General features: G+C 38.3%; 1 protein-coding gene across 1 annotated transcript in view; it reads right to left on the minus strand.

The window, feature by feature from the left end:
* LOC139462444 (potassium voltage-gated channel subfamily KQT member 1-like) overlaps positions 1-23,078 on the minus strand; it is a 179,782-nt gene that overhangs the window by 70,408 nt on the left and 86,296 nt on the right. The gene's annotated exons all lie outside the window — the stretch shown is intronic.

Consider the following 23,078-nt stretch of genomic DNA (forward strand, 5'->3'; position numbering starts at 1 on the left):
AATTGTGACATGATGACATGCTTCAACCAAGTCAGCAAGACTGACCATCCAATCCAGTTAGTCGTCTCTTACGACAAGACTTTTACGGCAAACATGGGTTGCCGAAGAACTATTCTATCCCGGATCTTCACAGGTCTCAAATCATCAGGCAAAAGGTGAGATGAAATGGGGTTTTATGGCAAGTTCAAGATTATTGCTCCTATGTAGCATCACGCATTCACTAATACTGACTTTATCGTGCTAGCACACGCAGATACCATGCCAAAGTTTAATATAGATACCCCGCTCAGGCACAGTATATGGATTCCAAGCCAACAAGTCCTTGTTTTATCCCTTTAATGTGGCCGGGAAGGGAGCCACTTGCCTTCTGCTCTCCAGGCTGACACTCTATCTACTAAATTACAGAGGGGTCCTTTGAGCTTTGTGGGTTTCGCCAATGTTGTAAACATCTACAAAGTGCATCACCATGGGCGTTTGTTTCACATTATGCTGACACATTGTGATATACTGTATTCGCCATACTAAGCACCCTGCTCCAACAACAAGAGCCCTGGGTAATCAACTTCTAGACCAATCTGCAAGTAATCTTTATTAGCGCCCGGTCCAAACATTTACATGACAGTCCATATTTCTCTAACCACTAGACCACGGAGGCAGTTCCCAAATAATGACCCCTATCTGATAGCAACACATCAAGGGATTCCACAACGGGAAAACGTCAGTGTCACCTTAGGCTCGCCACCCACACACTGTCCATCATCAAAAAATCTGTAAAAGTCTTCCTGATAATAATATTCTACTCAAAGGAAGTTTAAGACCACATGATTTTTCATATGTCTATAGTTAATCTGTCATGTAATGACACACAAATTATAGTCACATGAAAATATCAGGTTGTCCTTAAATTCATTGGATTATCATTATAAGGTTTTCTGAATGAATGTTTGGCTGTAGTATCATAAGTTTTGTTAAAATGACCTACAAGGTACAAAAAATAGTATAAAACTTGGCAACCAATTCTTGACTGTTGCTTTCCTTCATAAGCCTGAGCCTTTAACAAGCTACAAAACAATATCAATTCATTTTCTGAATATGTTGTTTTTTGTTTTGTTTTGTTTTGATTGTTTGTTGTTTAACATCATACTCAGCAATATCCCTGCTATGTGACGGTATTCCGTACATAATCAAGTCAATCCAGTGATTGACATCATGAACATCGATCTAAGCAATTAGGATATGATGACACACATCAACCCAGTCGCAGAGTCTGACCACCCTATCCTGTTGGTCGTCTCTTACAACAAGATTAGTCGCATTTTATGGCAAGCAATTGGGTTGCTGAAGACGTTTTCCAAGTCAGATCGGGTTTCTGAATAAGTATGACATATAAATAACTTAATAAAAAAATAACTTAATAAAAAAACACTCCCATCATCGCATTCATAAACATAGAGTTACAGATATTCCTCATTTAACCAAATCTGACATGGAAAACCACCAAGACAAATAGGCCCAATAGGCTCTCTCCAAGGGGACATACTCTGAGAGTTATTGAACAGGGCAACTTCAGGCTGACTCTAATCTACAGAGAATGATTTCTCTGTCAAATGATTGAAAATAATGATTATAAAATGTGCCCGCTATGGTCAGTGATCACTAACACTTCTCTAAGGGACAGATGTATTGAGTTTTTGTCTATGGTGAGGGTGATAGTAGGGGACTCAGATTGGGAAGTGAGGAAAGAGGACTGTGACATTTAGCGCCTCCTCTGCCTCACCCTGAGGGCCATTAGAGTCTTATTGGTGGCATCTCCCACAAGCCTCCACTTACTCAGACCAGCCATTGATTTTCTGTATAGTCAAAGTGTTAATAACTTCTTGGACCAGATAGAAACCTAGCTATTAGGATGATTAATGTCACTTGTGTGCTTGACCTAATCATAAATGTAACATCCCTGGATGGTAATTTTGATATGTCCATCAGTTGGTACTTATATAGCAGGATTATTACACAGGGTTCTCTGAAAGTGTCAGTAACCTAAACACTTGGCGCCATTCAACCCTGTGCTGTGGCCATAATGTACATTTTAGTTTTCAAAAATAAAAAGGGTCAAGTGATATTTCCTCCACAAATCTACCAGCTATGGCACATATCTCTCAGACGTTGATAAATGGGGCAAGGTCAACCAAATTGACGAGATGCCATAATCTTGGTGAGTTCATGCATCACAAGGTCTGCTAATCATATGTTTAAACTTCCAGATTTGTCCTGAGCCTTATGAGGTGAAATGGAGTTTCATGTTGCGTTCAAGATTATTGCACTTTTATAAAGTAACATGCATGCATGTGTGTGTTTGATTGCTTGTACTAGTTCAGACTTTAGCTGATGCTAGTCCAATGGGATTACATGTTTATCATGGATACCCTACTTATCAATATAAGAGAGCTACGCAATAAATAAAAAAGGACAATGAAGAAGGATGTGTGGTTTATTTCATGATAAAACATTGTTCTACCATGACGTCATTTCGGGAGATTCGAACATGCGCATGCAACTTGATGATGTAAATTGGGCGACATTATATTTCACGAAGTGTCTAGTGAGTTATTCCACTATGATGCAGCTGGGCATCTCAGACAAACACAATGGCTACCCAATTAAAAAATGGGAGAAATGCGACAATTGGTACTGGGAGAACACTGGTTACAGATAATCATTGTGAAAATTGTGAGAATATCCAGGAAATACCAAATGTAACCTCCCTGTTAATAAAATTGACTTGTCTGACTTGCCAAGGTTGGATTGTAATCAGGGAGTTTAAATACAAGTAAATATTCTTAAAGCTTGTACATTTTATTAATTTCTTTCAAGAGGCTGTACAAAATGTTGATATGTTGTATATAAAATATACGATGAGTGGGAGTTGCCCTGATCAACTTCTAGATCAATCTGCAAGTAATCCATATTAGTGCCCAGTACTATGTCCAAATATTTAGGGGGCACGGGTGGCCCAGTCGTCTAAGGCGCCCCAATTATGTTTCAAATCCCGGTTCGCCTCGATTATGTTTCTAGGTTTGTCAGCACCATACCCGTGCTTGTGGGTTTCACCGAAGTGGTGAACGTCTGATACCTGCATCACTTCAGGCTTTCCTCCCACATCAATCTGACATAACTGGAATAATGTTAAAAGCGGCATTAAACCCAACTCACTCACTCACTCCAAATATTGACATGACGGTGCATAATATCCTATGTCTTATTGCATATTAATTACAGGTATTTTTATAGAAAACACAGCAGTGTAGAAGGGGTATATCACTGCCTTGTATCAATTACCAAAAGAGGTTTTTTTATTTCAATGGACGTTTGAACTAAATCTAGTCTATACCAATCTCTGACAACCAACCTAACTTGTGTATAGTTTCAAAAAGTTTTCTCCTTTCTAAATTTTCTAAGTGACCAGGGCGCTTATTTTGGTGCTATGGATGTATGGTATTCTCAACACATATTATACAAAATTTCCCCTGCTTCCTTTTAGAATAGTTTTTCAGGTGAACAATTGACTTTCCTTTGCATGTGTTTGCCCAACCAGTGGGGCAGGATACGCTAACTTTTTTTGTGAACACCTAGTATAATCACGATTTCATAATTATTCATATACCATGCTAATAAGATGTTGGAAATATACAATGGATTCTGGTTTTAGTAGAGATTTTTATGATTCTTGAAATGGTTTTATGTCGTTTTTATTAACAGCAATCTATCTTCCTTTCCTTTTTCCAATTTCTTGAAAACTGACACAAGCAATATTGTATCTAAATAGAAGCTTGGTAATCAGATTCAAAGATGATCATAATTGCTTCGGGAAGCACCCGTCTTCTGTCTACAAGGGAGTAATCACTGTCATTTAAATACAATTGGGCAATCATGCTTATTTACTTCTTATTCGCATGTAATTATTTAAAATATAATATTAGTATTTTGACAATGTGGTTAGGAATGATCCATTTTACTGTCAAACATAATCCATATTGCAATCATTCAGTGTAATTAATGAATAGTCCCAAGAACTGCAGAAAACAAAAATTAACAATTTACACTGTATTGTCCACAAAAAATAAATTGAAAACAATGATCTTGTGGTTTCTATTTCTAATTTCTCAATATAAGTCCTTTGTAGCATTGTTTATCCAGGAAATGGATAAGATGGAGCTCAGTGATAGTGGCTACTTAAAATATACTGGAAATTGCTTCCAAGAAAGTTGACAGAGTATAGAAGCTAACCCTATTTAACTCCCCTTTCAATATACAAATACACCCGGAGTACTGAAATGCCATATAGAATACCTACTCCCAAATGCCAACTATCATGTCAAATTTCAATGAGAAAATCAATGCCATCAGCAATTACACTGTTATACTGTATCAATTTATTTTTATTTATTCATTTGCAATGGCTACATTAAATCTTACCTCCTCTATTGCACTGTGTTTCACATCAATCATACATTTCTTGTCTTATATTTATTTTTATTTATTTCTTTGCAATGGCTACATTAAATCTTACCTCTTCTATTGCACTGTGTTTCACATCACTCATACATTTCTTGTCTTGTCAAAGTGTCCATGTTGTGCTGACGTCACAAGCATTCTGGCATTGAATAAAAACTTTTTCAATGCTCTCAGTGCAAAGTAAAAAGACTTTAGCGCTTTCAATTTTTCCGCCATTTAAAGAATAGGGATCTATTGCCCCTTCATTTGTTATGATTAGTTTTAATCCACTGATAAAGAAACAGAATAAATAAATTATTGTCATCAGATGTTTATAAATGTTTAGTATTCCTATATTTCAGTTTCAGATAACAGAAATTAAAACTTACTTGTATAGTGCTGATAAGTTTGCTGGTAAACACTATTTTAATACTTAATGGGACAGTAAGTTGACGGTTCTGTGTGTTCATAAATCATGCAATAATTCAAAGTGTCATGTCACATGCCCTTTCAATTCTCAACTCCAAACAAGAGTCATTAGGAGAGGATATAACCCCCTCCCCCCCCCCCCCCCCAACCAACATGTCTGGTGCAATTTGGAAATGGCGTTTGGCTACTTATTCCACTTTCGGTTCATTGCCATTGGACACCTTCAGTTCAGTGAAAAAAAGGATAATGCTGTTCAGTATTTTTCCAAATCCCAAATCATCAAAAGGCACCACTTCAACACTGGACTGATCTGCATAGCAAGTTTCATCCAGAAATATAAAAACGTTTTGGAGTTTTGCTCCGGAAAAAAAATCTAACCCCATTTTCACTTTAGTCCAACAACTCACCTTGAAAAAAAATAAATAATGATAATGAGATCTGCTCTAGAAACAAGCACTACCCTCTTTTTCAGTAAAAGTCCATCTTGTCATCATGTTAAAAAATAAAAATAATCATCAAAAGGCACCAGTTCTAGATCTGCCTCCTTGCCTGAACCAAATAGCAAGTTTCAACAAGAAATGGTTTTGGAGTTCTGCTTGGAAATGGAAAACCACTTGTTTTCATCAAGAAAAATCATGAAAACAAGACAAAATATATAGAATAAAAATCCCAAATCATCAAAAGGCACCAGTTCCCCATGAGACTGATCTGTATAGAAAGACAGACATGGAAATCGTTATATCCCCAAGTTTTTCAAACAATAGGGCTCCACAAAGCGAAGCCAACAATGCAAGGGTAAACTGGCTTCAGCCTTGGTTTTTTATTAAAGCAAATTGAAGAGAAAGCCAGTGTGTTTTTCGTATGGATGAGTTACAAAATACAAATTGCCAGCTTGATTAGATTAGAAGCTAGTGTTTACAAGAGCATAGATTACAATATAAAAATGACTTGCTTGTATTAAGCCAATATATCTCTCCTACCCAGAGTTCCTTGCATCTAGCCAAGCACCTCTATGACATCATCACATCTTGCACAGCATAGCTCATGTGTTTTTCATCTGTTTCATTTTGGACGAGTCTACACATTTAGATAAACATATCTCATGAAATGCTTAACTTCCATTCTTATAATATCCTAAAATGTGAAAAACTATATTAATTTGAGTGTTTATCCTCGATGTGCTGTCATCAACGACCTACGGAGAGAAAGTGGTAACTTTGTGTGAAGACATATTGTCATGCACCTGACTGTCACAGTTGTAGTAGCATAACTATATTTTATTATGAAAAACAATATGTAAATTGCACTGAAAGGCTTGCATTAGGCCCATCTGTTATTGTTTCAGAATAAGTGCCTTTGTTTACAAATAAGAGAAAAGTCTGGTCATGTGATAAGACTACACCTGCAGCGTGGTCGCTTGAGCAGAAATATTCTCTCGTGGAATGAGGCGAGCAAAGCTGTATAAGCCCCGGGGGGGGTGGGGGGCATATTGATTACAAACAAACCTACAGAACAGACCATGTCCTGTCTCTTTAATAATAGGAAATATTTACAGGCTCTGTTGTTTTCTCATCACCATGGGTAGTCAGGGAGGGTAACAGTTCATACCCTGACACCGTGACTGTGACAGGAGAACTGTCATTTGGTATCTTCCAAAGGATGGCTTAAAAGTTCTGAGCCTTACTATGAAGGACTGCTAGAAAGGAATTGGTTGCTGATTATGTTTCAACATAATCCCTTCTGACATCCACACACTTCTGCAGACAAATCTGTAATATCTGGATCTCACTGGTGTAGAAGGCTTCTTCCTTGAGGTGTAAAAGGTCGTTCAAAGCAGAAAAGACATCATCGTCATCATCATCATTTGAATAATGCTTGCCAGACAGTTCTTTCTTCAAGTTTGGGAAGAGGTAGAAATATGACAAGAGCCAAGTGGTGTATATGGAGGATGTTCGGTGAGTTCAAAGCCACAATCATGCATTGTAGCCATGGCAACAACAGTTGTGCACATGTGCATTGTCCTGGTGAAACAACACACCTTTAGTCAGTTTTCCATGACATTTCGCCTTCATATTCTCACACAGTTGCCAAAATGTAGAAGCATAGAACTGGCCATTTATGGTCTATTTTGGGGGGAGGTAGTCCCCCAGAAGGATTCCTTTCTACCACCTTGCCTGCTGATGGAAAAGACTTTGCAATCTTCTTCGGAGGCGACATTAGATGTATTAACTGCTTTGACAACAAGCCTCAAACTGTTTACAAATCAATCAACAAAATCAGCTTCAAACCCTTGAACCCAGCATGCTGAAACCTTTGTCATGCCCACTTCATTCCTCAGAATGCTCTCAACTCACTCATGACAAATGCCTCCTGTGTGGCTCTGTGATGTGTTGAGGGTTATGATCATCCATACACATATCATGTATTTTATCAACATTTTCCCTAGTGGTAGCAGTTTAGGTCTTCCTGATCTTGAATCAACTTCAAGGCTCTTTTTTCAGCCACCAGTAGTAATATGCTTTTACAGAATTTGCTGCTCATAATAAACGTTAAGTTAATGTCGTTTTTGTTACTGTGAAGAAACGACAATTATTTTGTCAGCAGTGTTAAAGATTTCTGGTATTTAATTTGTTTAAAAAACACATACTCCCCAAAACTAACAGAGCAAACTAAATGGTTGAAGACTTAATATCACATATATACCATCTGTGAAGACCTCTCCGCAACCCTAATGGATCCCACTCTGCTAGACAGATGGATTGCACAATCAGTAGACTTTGATTTTTTTGTGACAGCATACATCTATTCCATGGCTGTTAATCAATAAATCCAATCAAAAACAAAGCACTCTCTCTCTCTGAATGTCAGTCTTAAAGACCAAATTAATTTGCCTTGATGTTACAGTGTGGATTGCCTTGCCTGGTGTTAACTGAGGCATAGGTGGACAACTCTGCTGACGGAGCCATTCATTTGTTTAATCATGGCCTAGTCTCAAATGATTTGTGTCAACATATTCACCATGTGACCGTAAAATTCCCCCCCGAGTTGACCTGACACAGAACCTGTATAATAAATGTATAGAATCAATCAAGCTTGAATATATCAATGTAATCCAGATCCGTCTCGGCCAATTATCGACACTGTGGATCTACTCTGACCTGCAATCATGACAAACTAAAGCCAGGCCTTGATGTAATTTCCCCCGACCAAAAAAAACCCCAAAACAAAAAAGAATCTTATTATCCTGAATCCAAGATGAATTACTGCATCTCATAAGAGCAAAATTTCAAACCTGAAAAAAATCCTTAATTAACCATGAAATGTAATTGCTTTTTAGGTAGCTTTTAAGGAACTCAAGTGCAAATATTCAGTCTTCATTAAGATGAGTAAAAATATAATGAGCTAGGTTTAGTTATATCATGAACAGACCCGTGTTAATAATCTCGAGATAAATACCATCCATATCTCATACTTAATGACACCTTTCTCTGCCACCGCACACGCAATAATCTGTGTATATTACCACATGATCAGGTAAGGGAGGGTTTTGGAGGATAAGATTGAACAAGTCTTAGGCTGTCTGCATTATTTTGTGTGTTTTTCATCTCCTGTCAACCCCAAATTACCATCCTGCTCAAAAACAGATTTTTTTATACTGATTCATTTATCCACCTGAATCCATACCATATCACGATGGAAGAAAATGTAAACATTTTTTTCCATTTAATAATTCCGTCACTTTTTCTGTATCATAAGCTCTCAACACCAACATAATAACTATTGCACTAAACTAGAGCACAGTAATGAAGCTGTGACTTCTGAGCGCATGCACTTTTGGGAAATGTTAATAATTCATAACCCCTGTAGCTAAGATTGAAATTTAACTATTTTTGCAAATTATGCAAAACGAAGGAGAATTTCATTCCTGAATATGTGCGAAACAGATTCCAAAGTGCATAAGAGGAAAGAGGAAAACAATATGAATGGATGACTCTAAGAAATGTCTATCAAACAATTTATACGAATGGATCACTAAAATTCAGTAATACCAAGTTTTCATGAAGTGTTGAGGTGAGGTGAGGTGAGGTGAAATGGGGTTTAAAGATTATTACACTTCTATAGCAATGTGCATGCAATGTGTGTGTGTGTGTGTGTGTGTGTGTGTGTGTGTGACTGTTTGTACTAGTCTGAATTAATGCCTATTCTATAGTGCTTGCCCACTGAGGTACCCTGCCGCAATTTAACACGAATACCCCACTCAGACCCAGTATACTGACTCAGAACTGACCAGCCCTTGTTTTAGCCCCTTAATGCAGAGCGCCAGACAAGATTCTGATCCTCAAAAGTAAGCAGCAGTGAAAGTGTGAAAAATCCATGTGAAGGTTATATAACTATATAACATCGAACATCATGACATGTCATACTTAGTAAAGTTTTATAAATGTCTACAACAAAACTTCTGGAATGACTTACATCCATATCTTTAAAGGTTCAGGACAATTTGTCAAAAATGAAAGCAAATGTCATCTGAACTATTCTGAGAAAACCATGAGTGAAATTTTGGAATAGCATATTAAGGCAATACGTAGGCATCTCCATCGGCACTAACTGTGATCCCCTCCCTGCTGATTTATGCAAACAATTATACTTACATTGTTATGCAAATTGCATGAATGGTGGATGAGACCAGTAAAGCTGATATGCTTACACTTTTCCATCTTCCCAAGTCAAGGGAGTTAACTGACTATAAAAGTCCAGTTTCCACCCTTCCCGAACCAGGCTGTTATTATGGAGTTACATTTTGGCTGGACTAACGAGTCTATGCATAGTCCAATCAAAGTCGCGCACCAAAATCGAAATCCGGTAAGTAAACTGTCGTGCAGATTTCGGTCGATTGCAGGATTCTTAAAGCATGTGCACAGCCAACTCGTTGTCAACAGATATTTTCCAAGTCTTTACACGTTTTTAATCAAGGTGCTCACACGATTTGATGCATTGGTCAATAGGAGAGGCTTATAAGGGACATAACTCTTAATAACCACTGGTGGCGCTACAATCCAACCCAGGAATTCCAGCCTAGTTCGGCAAGGGTGGAAACTGAACTTTTACAGTTTGTTAACTCCCTTGCCTTGGGAAGATGACACTTTTCATGAACATGCGGTCTCAGCACTCATTTTCAGTGATCCATTCCTATAATTTTCACTGCTATTTTGCCTTTTACGGCCAATGGAATCTATTTTGGTGGATATGAAGATGAATTATTGTCTTGCCTTGACATCATATTTATGCATATGAATCAGAATTTCTGCTCAGGTTGGAAAAATCAAAAGAAGGGAATTTGACCAAGAAGCTTAACTTAAGCTCATGTAGATCAATGATCTGATGTTGTTCAATAATTGTCAAATAGCCAGTTCCCTTCCTCTGATGTACCCACCTCAGCTAGACACATAGAGGCCAGTTTCATGTTTAGATATGTGCATAGAGATTCAGAGTGTTGAGGTTTTATCAAGAGGGATGACTTCAACTTTCAAATAGTTAATATTCCAACAGGTCTAGCCTTTGGTGTCTCCATTTAACAAGATTTGATGGTCAACCTAACATGCTTTTTCTACAAATATTTCAAAGAGCATCATTTCACTCTTGCTCAAAAGTTCTTTGATCAGGGTTACAAAATTCAAAAGGGTTTAGGGTAGACTTGTGGAGGACATTTTAAAGTGACAAAAATGATGTCTGGTGCAATTCTCTATTTTGACATCACTATATGTTTCCCTGTTTTTTCAGGTAAGCAATTGATATGGCTTTGCATGTGTTTGTTGGGTGCCACTGGTGGGGCAGGAAATGCCCACATTTCTACAAACAGTATTTGATAGTCAGACATAAACACATGCTTACGATATAGCTGGAATCATAAAATAGACTCTGTTTTTTCCAAGAATTTCTTATGATGATGGGTAGGATTTAGTTGCTGTTTTCAAACAGGACTTTGATGTTGAAACCTTGACTAAAAAGGTTAGTTGTAAGCAAAATGTGTCTTTCCATGAAATTTGAGTAAATGTACTCAACCAAAAAAGTTGACTGTGCTTTGCTCGACATGAAGGGAAAATTCACAATCGGATAATCAAAATCATCCCTCTTGTCATTCAGTGTGGTACAGTATAAAGCTGGAATCTATGTATTCTCAATTGTTATAGAAATACAAGTACTTATAATAATTCAGGATTGTCACATATTTCCTTTTCATACAATGTACTGAATTGTTATGGATTGTATTTATGTTAGCTGTCATTGATAGCAAACATTATTTGTTAAACATATAAATGTAGTAATCTCAAACCTTACCTTTCCCCAAAAATCATTTTAAGGCCTAGTACACCAGAACCAGCATTGATTTGTAAACTGTTCTAAAAGCGTTTTCATTTAATAGGATTGTCAACTAAAGCAGTATTCTCAAAGAGACCATTTACCATGTTCACATTCAAACAGCATGTAATTGCAAGACATCAAACACATTCACCTAGTTCCAAACACACCAACTCAACTACATTAAGTTAAAGTGTGACAGTAAATCTAAATTCAATGGGAATGTTATTCCATTATACGCAGTCAACGTCACTCATGTCTGTCACAATCTGACAGTAAATGAAACAGCTCTCACTGGAAAACATGCAAACATGATGACCGACTGCACCTAATGGTCCAACCGAGTCATGTTTACATGGTGAAATTGACGCCTTTGTCATTGCATGGCATACATTTCGGAACATCGAACATTGATTTTGAGTTCACTCTTACAATAAAGTTTAATGCAGTACCTGTTCATTATACATATAGACAAGGAGACTAAACCATTTCAAATTACGAAAATGTAAAGAGATAACATTTAAAATGTTGTGATGAAATGAACCGATTTTGACATCTTGTTTTGGATGAAAAAGACGTGTTTGCTCAAATTACACATGAAACTTAGACAGACAATGTTCCTACTACTACAGACAATGTTAGTACATAATAGTAGGAAACACATTGTTGTTGGTCTGGTTAAATGTTTACATTTTGGCTTGAGTTCATATCTGCCCCGTCGATCCTCATTGATTGTGTCTGGCTGTGTGTGTTTACTTGTTTGTGTGAATACGTTCCTTTGTCATTATGTATGAACGGTGTGATAATTCGGAGTTTTGATGTTTATTTCAATGAAAGCATGTATGACTGTCTTGCATGACTTGCCCATGTTTATTGTGTCTGTGTGAATGTTTATTGTGTCTGTGTGAATGTTTATTGTGTCTGTGTGAAATGTTTATTGTGTCTGTGAATGTTAACTTGTGGCAATGCATAAATGTCTCTTGTTTTTGTGTCTGTGTAAATGTTTATTGTGTCTATGTGAATGTTTATTCTGTCTTTGAATGCATGTTTACTTGGGGCAATGCATAAATGTCTTTCTTGTTTTTGTGTCTGTGCAAATGTTAATGTTAATTGTGTCTGTGTGAATGTTTATTCTATCTATGAATGTTTACTTGTGACAATGCATACTGTGTCTTTCTTGTTTATTGTGTCTGTGTGAATGTTTAAACAGTCTGTATGCTTACTCTTGTGAATGTTTTTGTCATTTTGTGGCATCTAAATGTCTATTCTAACTCAGTATTATTCATACGAATGCATATATTCGAGACTTGTATCATGCCCATGTCTTCTACATATAGAAGAGCATTGGATGCCAGTGATCCGGAAAGTGAACTTTTCAATGCAACCATCACCTTCAAGTCTCCATGGATGTACTTGCCATATCAAAAGGAAGTCATGAATCATAAGAGAAACTACGAAGGTTCGGAAGCTTAAAATTCATATGATTAACTCATGTGACAGTTTTGCATCCTTGGGGAGGGTAGCTTAAAAACTGACAATCATTTGGATATTGCAACAAATATGACATACATTTGAAGACACAAATTTTTCTTGGGTTAAATTCTGACATGTCGACACCAAAGGCTGCTGGAATATTGCTTGACATAAGAAGGAAAGTTGCTCTTATCATACAGTCGAGATGATAGTGAGTGAGTAAGTGAGTGAGTGAGTTTGGTTTAACGCCGCTTTTAACAGTATTTCAGTTTTATCACGGCATGTCAGCTTAATGTGGGAGGAAAGCCCGAAGTGATGCAGGTCTCAGACGTTTACCACTTTGGTGAAACCCACAAGCATGGGTATGGTGCTGACAAACCTAGAAACATAATTGGGGTGGACCGGGATTCGAACCCACAATCATAGGTTTCTGTCATGTCCAGGGGACGCAACTCTGGACAGCGAATCGCGGCGCCTTAGATGACTGGGCCACCCGTGCCCCCAGTCTAGATGATAAAACCTGATACATATAATATCTCTATAAAGACAACAAAACTGATTGGACATGTCTGAAGGAAGGATAAGATATAGGGATGAACAACTTCTTTATGACAATTAGGAGCAGTGTAGGTTCTTGCACTGTTATCAAGCAAGTGACTGTGTTAGAACCTACTCCGAAATATCATTCAAAATTGTCATGAAGAAGTTGTCCGTCCATATACCTTATCCTTACTTAGTACTCTAACTTCTAAATGCCTCTCTAAGAAGTTGGACATGTATTGCTAGAACAAAGCACCTTTTGTACATTCTAAAGCATCAGTGACAGATCCTTCCAGTGAATACTGAAGAGGCAGCAAAAGAACTGATATACTTCATAAAAAAATTCAAGTATTGGAACATCTTCTATTCTCTTAATATGGTACCACTGTGGCATCAGTGATAGATACTACTAGCATATGCATGTGAATTCTCCCAAAGGATGATAAACTTAAAGCGGCAGCAAAAGAACTGATATACTTCATAAAAACATTTCAAGTAATTGAACATCTTATCTTCCCTAAATATGGCACCACTGATGTCTACTAAGAAACATCCAATCTCTACCAGCTGCCTGTAACAAGTGGAGGCTCATAGAAATAACTGGTTGTGGTCGATATTCAAACACAGCCTTCTTCCTTTGAAGTGAAAACTCAGAAATGGAGCATGTCCTTGCCAAACAAGCAATTTCCGATCCTAAATACATGCCTCTCTCAATTCCGTCATTCTATAGCATCTGTGAAGGGAATGTGAGTTTATCACTGAAGGCCAGCAAGGACGGTGTTTTCAGAATGATTAGCAAGTAATGTGATGTACACATCTTTCAAGATTGGATCACCATCAAAGATAACCTTGCCTTTACGCCATTTCATGCCCACATCACTTGTGACAGTCTTTCGTCACTACTTGGATGAAAGTGACAAGTTATTTATGATGCTGGCAGTTTTGTTCTCCTGTCAGTCACTGCATTAATAGCTAATTTGTTTAAAGAAACACAAGGATTTCTTCCTTAATAGCCTTTTCATTGTGTCAATGTCTAAAGCCAATTGTTATGCTTGATAAAAGAAAAGAGAGACTTAACTTAAAAGAAATATGGTTGAATTCTCTGATCTTGACTTTCAACACCTTGTATATTAGGAAATAGCTAATTTGTTTAAGAAACAAAACTGATTTCTCACTTAATAACCGTTTCATTCTATTACATTTTAAAACCAATTGTTACGCTTGAAATATTAAAAGATGGAAAATGGTATTTTACAGAAGAAAATGACTTGGGTTTCATTATAATATAGTGAATTAAAATCTAATACCATGTGCATTAGTATGCTGACAGAGGTATTTAACAAGTCACCACTGTCTGGATGGCCATGAACAGTATTAGTTACAAGTTGGACAAATTCATCACTGGTGCTGAGGACCTGTCATCTGTGCTTCTGTAACATTATGACAATGTACAAACAGAAAAGGACTCAAAATCATCTAAGTGAACAACAGTAATTCAAATATATTTGGAAAGTAAATACCGTAATCATATTGGTTATTGCCTTTTATTGTACACTGAACTCAGAGTAGACTCAGTGGATACTTTAACAACCTCATGACTGGTTCCATGATGTCCATGTGGTGAGGTGAGGTGAGGTGAGGTGAGGTGATGGAGGTGAGGTGAGGTGATGTGTTGTGATACAAGGTGAGGTGAGGTGAGGTGAGGTGAGGTGAGGTGATGTGATGCGAGGTGATGTGATGTGATGTGATGGAGGTGAGGTGAGGTGATTGATGTGATGTGATGGAGGTGAGGTGAGGTAAGGTGGTGCAAGGTGATGTGATGAGATGTGATGGAGGTGAGGTGAGGTGAGGTGAAATGATGTGGTGTGATACAAGGTGATGTGATGGAGGTGAGGTGAGGTGATTGATGTGATGTGATGGAGGTGAGGTAAGGTGAGGTGGTGCGAGGTGATGTGATGGAGGTGAGGTGAGGTGAGCGAGGTGATGTGATGAGATGTGATGGAGGTGATGTGAGGTGAGTTGAGGCGAGGTGATGTGGTGTGATACAAGGTGATGTGATGGAGGTGAGGTGAGGTGAGGTGATGCGAGGTGAGGTGATGGAGGTGAGGTGAGGTGAGGTGAGGTGAGGTTATACGAGGTGATGTGAGCGAGGTGATGTGATGAGATGTGATGGAAGTGAGGTGAGGTGATGTGGTGTGATACACGGTGATGTGATGGAGGTGAGGTGATGTGAGGTGATGTGATGTGATGTGATGGGATGTGATTGAGGTGATACAAAATTCAGGAAAGAGGTGTCATGTAATTCAGGACAGAGAATGTTAATCACTTTATGTTAATGTAACTGAAAGTCAATTTACACCTGGATCCAGTAAAATTTCGATGTTTGTTTAACCCTGGCTATGATGAAAGGCAAAATAACAGGCAAGGTAATGAAAACACTTTATACACCTTCACCCAAACTGTGGCACGTGACAAATTGGAAAACAATGCACACTGGATACCAGAGTACAGTTAGGCCTGATGAAACCAACAGTGTATTCCTGAGTCACCATCTGGTCATGTGGACAAGGTGTCCGAGATGTGAAGGTAATTAAGTTCTTGGTTTGAATCCCAGGATCAGACTATCAAGTTAAGGGATAAGTCTTGACTCTTTTGATTTCAAATTGAATATCGTTAAATTTCTCATTAGTACATATGCATATTCATAATGATCCTTTACAGCAAACCTACTTAAATGAAAAATGAATCTATTGATGCTGTTTACAAAGTCCACTGAATGAAGTTTTCATTTCATTTAAGTTGTAACAAATGTTATATTTGGGATATAGAGAATCTCACCCGAGTGTTTTTTTTATATCAAATATATCAACACTTGTTGATAAAAGTGGAAAAATTCCGAGGCTTGGTGAAAAAAGTACTGCTAACAGCTTCAGTAGCAAAGCCATTAGTGATGTCATTTGATTGTGACGTCATGGTAACCAGTGACGTCACAATGGTCTGCAAAGCATTGTGATGTGATTTCATTGCAGCGATATCTACAGTGTAGATATCGCTTGATCTCATCCAAGTGATATCTCCTGTGGGGGCCAGTTTTGGATGATAAAACACATTCTCAGTAAAGTACAGATTCTCGTGCACGCCAACTTTCAAATTATAACTGTGGAATCTTTACACTGAAATATCAAGAATCCATAACAAAGTTGACATGCTCTCTTAACTCATAATGTGCAAGTGAAACATTCCAAGATGGCCCAATTGACCAAGTAATGAGCAATTTGTGTGAACTTCAACATATCGCCATCAGGAAAACCTCTCAATAATAACATGTGGACATGTTTACTGTTTATAATCTTGGGGTTCATAGACAAGTTTTGAAATAAATCCATGCTATTATTAGCAAACACCTGGCATCATCAGGTGATCTTAACTCTCATACTTGAACATGCATGTACATCAATCGTAGCCCTATTATCTTTTTGCAAAACAGGGCCCTGGTGGAAACTGGACTTTACAGTCAGTTGACTCCATTGCTTCTGCAAGATGATTGTGAACGAATAAACGAATAATAGCAAGCTGTGGCTATCCCTGGAGATTCTGGGCAATAAGGATCTCCATACCAGAATTGTTGGAATACACGGAATACTTGACACTATCCTGGGTCAGTGTGCCCCGAGAGTTGGCAAGTGTGGGTGACAAATGCTTGACTCCGTGTAATGAAACACATACAAAAAACAAATTTCCATTCCACTGGAGATTCGATGAAATAATTCAGTCTGTGACATAAATTGAAAATGTCCATACAAAGGGGAAGTGGAACGTGAAAACATTTTTGTCAATTTCTGCTTCTGAAAGTAATAACAAAAGCCAGGAAACAGAATAATTACAGATGTAAAACCTCCAAACAAAAACACAAAGTTTCAGGAATAAACTAAATATTGTCCTACGTGCAAGGTTCTTTTAACAGCACTTTGTAAAATCTGCACTGACAATACAAAGGAATGTTTGACTTAACATGGAACTATAGAATTAAACTGTGGGCAATTTCCATTATCTAAAACCTGATCATCACAAGTGAACCTACATGTCAACACACACTGAGTTTGGATTTTAAAAGTTTAACGAACTGCATGCGCTTATCAAATTAAATGTAGAACTGAAACATAGTTGCTGACTGCAGAGCATTTATTGAATAAAACATTCACCTCATTCCACTCTCAGCCCCCTCTAAGCAGTCTCTATCCCTTTTCAGCTCAGGAAGAGACCTGAGAGTTGCTTTAATATTCGTGGGTGTCCTTGAAGAATGAATTGTTTACATCATACATAATTTATAGAATATTCCATGTGTCAAGTGAAATAGCACGCTACTCTTATCAAGTGATGGGGGAAAGGAGATATTAAAATATACCCTGCACTTCAATGTATATTCTTGGGCATTGGGGTTAATATATGGAGGATATTCCATGTGTCGAGTGAAAATATCTACCTCTTCCCTGTGACAAGATGAGAAAAACATGCTATTTCACGAGACACATGGAATATCTTACTTATCATATACATTTACGTATTTGTCTGTGGGAAAATTACATTATCTTATTACAAATGTAGAACCTTGAAGTGTAAATTCCCCCTACCTAACATGCAGGGATGTTTAACCATCCCTTGTAATTATGACTTAAACTAGTTCCGTGTTTGCCAAATCTTTACAAAAAAATATAAACAAAAGTAACAAAAGTTAAACAAAATTCTCTATCATACATTTGGATATGATTATATACAAAACCTGAAACCTATGAGACCGCTGTTGGAAGTGAAAGAATACATGCTGGTCAAGTAACAAAAATGGCACTTTGCGAAACGAATAGTCTTGACTGACGAGGTAAATGAGAAATGTACAGTATTTCAAGAGAATAATGAACCCCAGTAACGGATATAAACTCCATAAATGACCATCTGTCATTATTTCGCCATGAAAATGTGGAACTAATGTAAATAGGAAGTCAACAGTTTGTGTACTGGCCAGACACTTACAACAAAGAGGAGGTAATTTGTGGGGAGGTAACTCTTGTATGACAATAGTTCTGTCAAAGTGTTATGTTCACTGCAGTGAAATACCAAGTGTCGTGTTCACTGAAAAGAAAAATCAACTGTTATGTTCACTGCAAAGATAATATAACTTTTTCTCAACATCAGAAAACTCTGACACTGAAGTACATATACTAGCCACATAAAGAAACTGTGCACGGAGAAAACATATTCTGGATTGAAATACAACACAGCAAGAAGAAAATGATGCAGACGCTGTAGCAGCTGAATGATCGGACCATAAGAAAATGTCAACATCTGTTACGATGACGTCAGAAGATCCAAATGGAGTAGGGGGTCAAACGACAAAGTCACAAAGTCAATAACGGGTATGACCACCCTGTGCGTGAATCACAGCAGTGCATCAGCGACGCATGGAGTCCACCAAATGGGCATGGAAGGCCTGGGGAATGGACTGCCACATCCTCCTCAAATCCTGTGCCAAGTCACGGACGTTATCTGGAGGATGTGGAAGACAACGCAGACGGCGCTCCATTTTATCCCACACATGCTCTATTGGGGAGAGATCTGGAGAATTTGCGGGCCATGGCAGTAACATTACATTGTTATGGTGAAGGAAATCCATTGCGACCCTAGCCGTGTGAGGACGAGCGTTGTCCTGTTGAAATGTCAATCCCGGGCCATGACGTTGCAGGAAAGGAATGACCACAGGCCTCAGAATCTGACCTCTGTGGCCAAAACCGGTGAGATTGCCCTGAACGACCACCAAAGGGGTTCGGTGCCGTGCTGTTATCCCACGCCAAATCATCAAAGAGCCACCTCCAAAACGATTCCTCTCCACAATACAGTTGCGTGCATAACGTTCTCCCAAACGCCAGTAGACACGTTGGCGCCCGTCACTGTGGGAAATGTTGAACCTCGATTCATCTGTAAAGACAACATTTCTCCACCATATTGGAGGTTGGCGCACAAGATTTCGACACTATCTTAGATGGTTGACTCGATGACGTTGTGTCAGGATGGGACGTATGGCAGGGCGTCGTAGTCGAATCCCGTACTGACGTAAACGATTCCTGACAGTGTTGGGATGGATACGGCGCAGTCCAGGAATTGTCTCGGACGTCGTTACTGCCGTTTGGAACCTGTGTAACTCGAATCCATCTGTCCTGTCTTGGCGTCGTTACTCGGGGACGTCCTGAACGTGGGTGGTCGGCAACGTCATTTGTGTTCTGATAACGCCTCACCAATGCCGATATCGTGTTACGATGGCATTGGAAATGTGTTGCCACCTGTTGTTGCCTCATTCCCGCTCGGATCATTCCAATGGCTTCATGACGCTGTGCAGCTGTCAATCTTGGCATGATTTGCTTGTGATATGCTTGTGTCTGCGCCTGAGAAGTTTTGAATTTTTGAATGACAGCTGCACAGCTGCACAGGATGCACGTGCAGTAACACATTGCACGTCCATAGGCCCCCCATCAATGACGTCATATCCCATGGCACGTGCATGAGCGTTTGAATGTCTCCAATAATTGCTGTGTTCAAACCTATATTTCATATATGGACGGTGTGCCCTTATATCTATATTTTCTCCGTGCACAGTTTCTTTATGTGGCTAGTATATAATAAAATACTTTAAATCAGGGATGGTGTGTTATTCAACTGATATTTTCACAGGATGCAATAAGTATACAGTAGCAATGAAATATTAGCCATAATGTTTTCAAAGCTAGGTTTGACAGCTTAATATACCCACATAGAGCTAACAACTTCCATAATAGCATACAAGCTGGCTCTCCTCCCTTACCCATTAACTGTTAAACATCTAAATGATTTAATGTGTAACAGAAATTAAAAATGGCAAAATTCTCCTTAAAAACAAAAACCCATCAGGAAATACATCATAGAGATGGAGAGTTAAAATTAATTTAATTAAAGTAATCATAATGGCAGAAACATGATATACAATTTTTCTCAAAATTTCTGCGGGAAAAGGACAAACTTTTCTTTTCTTTTTTAAATTCTTTTTATTCAAGTGCATAGATACATCATGTTATAATGACAGGGTGTTTTGTATTATATAAAGTTACAGATCATTGGTAAGAAATCTAAGGATACACTGTGTGGTCAAGGAGTGGTCTCATATGCATCAATACTTGCTGGCAACCATTACAGTGTAGCTGTTGTATATCAATACTTCATCACATATGTTGGCAACCATTACAGTGTAGTTGTTGTATATCAATACTTCATCAGACATGCTGGCAACCATTACAGTGTAGCTGTTGTATATCAATACTTCATCAGACATGCTTGCAACCATTACAGTGTAGCTGTTGTATATCAATACTTCTTCAGACATGCTTGCAACCATTACAGTGTAGTTGTATATCAATACTTTATCAGACATGTTTGCACCCATTACAGTGTAGCTGTTGTATATCAATACTTCATCACATATGTTGGCAACCATTACAGTGTAGTTGTTGTATATCAATACTTCTTCAGACATGCTTGCAACCATTACAGTGTAGCGGTTGTATATCAATACTTCATGAGACATGCTGGCAACCATTACAGTGTAGCTGTTGTATATCAATACTTCATCACATATGTTGGCAACCATTACAGTGTAGTTGTTGTATTATCAATACTTCTTCAGACATGCTTGCAACCATTACAGTGTAGTTGTTGTATATCAATACTTCATGAGACATGCTTGCAATCTTCATATAAACTTGCTTTTCTTTTTCAAAAAGAAATCTGACAATGTGTTTAAGAGAAACCAATTGAACCGACCAAACAATTACAAGTTCGCCGTTTTACAAATGTATAGCTAAAACTCAGAACTCAAAACAAAGTAAACCACACTTTGTCCACTGTGAACTGCACCAGCCCACCTCTAGGAAGTGTTGATAATTACATAGGCAGCATTAAACTTCATCTGCATGCCAGAAGTACACACATCCCAACATGATAGATGGCCAGCACTTCAACAGTGGCAGAACAAGACAGGTGAAAGTGCCGACAGCGCAGATAACCTTGCTAATTTCAATGCATAAATCAATACATTGCTGGCTTGGTTGCAATAAAATCTGCCATCTGAAAGAACAGTACACCAGGGCTATGTCTATCAGGCGTGCATTTCATCTGGTGAAAACCTTGTGGAGTTACAGTCCGTAATTGTCTTACAGGCTGAGTCTGTGGAGAATAGACACAGATACGCTTAAAAAAGGTTGGTTGGTTGGTTGGTTGGTTGTCTAACGCCGACTCAGCAATATTCCAGCTATATGACAACGGTCTGTAAATAATTGAATCTGGACCATCAATCCAGTGATTGATATCATGAGCATCGATCCACGCAATTGGGATCAATGACATGCATCAACCAAGTCAGCGAGCTTGACCACCTGAACCTTAGTCGCCTTTTACGGCAAGCATGGGTTGCTGAAGACCTATTCTACCCCAGATCTCTTAAAAATAAGGATCTCTTCAAAATGAAAGACCTCAAGGCTGATAACCACTTCAAGAATTGGCATGAACAAATAGTATTCCATTCATTACAAAACTTTGAAAACACTGGGATGTACAAAAAAAAATCCCAAAGCCTACCTTAACACACTAAATTCTAAACTTTCAGCAAGAGCACTTTTATTGGTGGTGTTTGAAACACAGTGGAGACTTGATTTAGGAGCAAAAGGCATTGTAAGTGACTAAATGTGTAATAAATTGCATATAGATCAGTCTGTTGTAGTATAAAGCACTTGCGCTTGCTTCCATAAACCAAAAATACAATTTGGCCACGTCCATTAAAGGACAGTCTTATTCAACTGACAACAAAATGGGCTGGGCTGGTGAACAATGTCCCTGATTTCTCCCTGTTGTCTACAGTTGTTTGTGTGTTCAACTGGTAATGATAAGATAAGCAGTCTAGGAAGATATTATTGTTGACGTATTTATTCATGACAATTGACTTTAATATGTTGTTGTATTTAAAGAGTCATAACTGAAAATACCGGACTGCAAACGCTGTGTATTTAGACAACATGTACACCAAGTTTTATGTTAATACAGTAAACTACGTTTATAATGAACACGCTTATAGCGAACTGACAGATATGACAAATCTATTTTTTTTATCCCGGCCACTGCTGTATATATGCTGTGCATATGTTTATAACCAACTATGGCTATAACAAACGTAAATTAGTGGCCCCTTTGAGTTCGTTATAACCGTAGTTTACTGTACCTCAATAACCAAAACCAAAAATAAATAAAAAAATAAAAATGAGTCAGATGGTTTAAAGCAGCTTTGGACCGCCTCCATGGTCTAGTGGTAGAGCGTCCGCCCGGAGAGCGGCAGATCCGGGCTTCGATCCCCGACCGCGTCATACCAAAAGACGTTAAAAGATGGTACTTGTTGTTACCCTGTCTGGCGCTTGGCATTAAGGGGCTAAAACAAGGACTGGTGGGCTCAGAGTCAGTATACTGTGTCTGAGTGGGGTATTCATGTTAAACTGCGGCATGGTATCTCGGTGAGCTAGCACTATAAATCGGCATCAGTCCGGACAAGCACAAGCAGCCACACACACACACACACGTGTGCATGCATGTTGCTATATAAGTGCAATAATCTTGGACGCGACATCAAACCCCATTTAACCTCATCTAAAGCAGCTTTGAATAGTATTTTAGTCACATCATGGTAATGAACTGCAGGGGGAAAGCTCATAACGACCCAG

The sequence above is a fragment of the Haliotis cracherodii genome, unplaced genomic scaffold (genome assembly GCF_022045235.1).
Source record: "Haliotis cracherodii isolate W230 unplaced genomic scaffold, xgHalCrac1.p SCAF_1, whole genome shotgun sequence".
In the NCBI taxonomy this organism is placed as follows: domain Eukaryota; kingdom Metazoa; phylum Mollusca; class Gastropoda; order Lepetellida; family Haliotidae; genus Haliotis; species Haliotis cracherodii.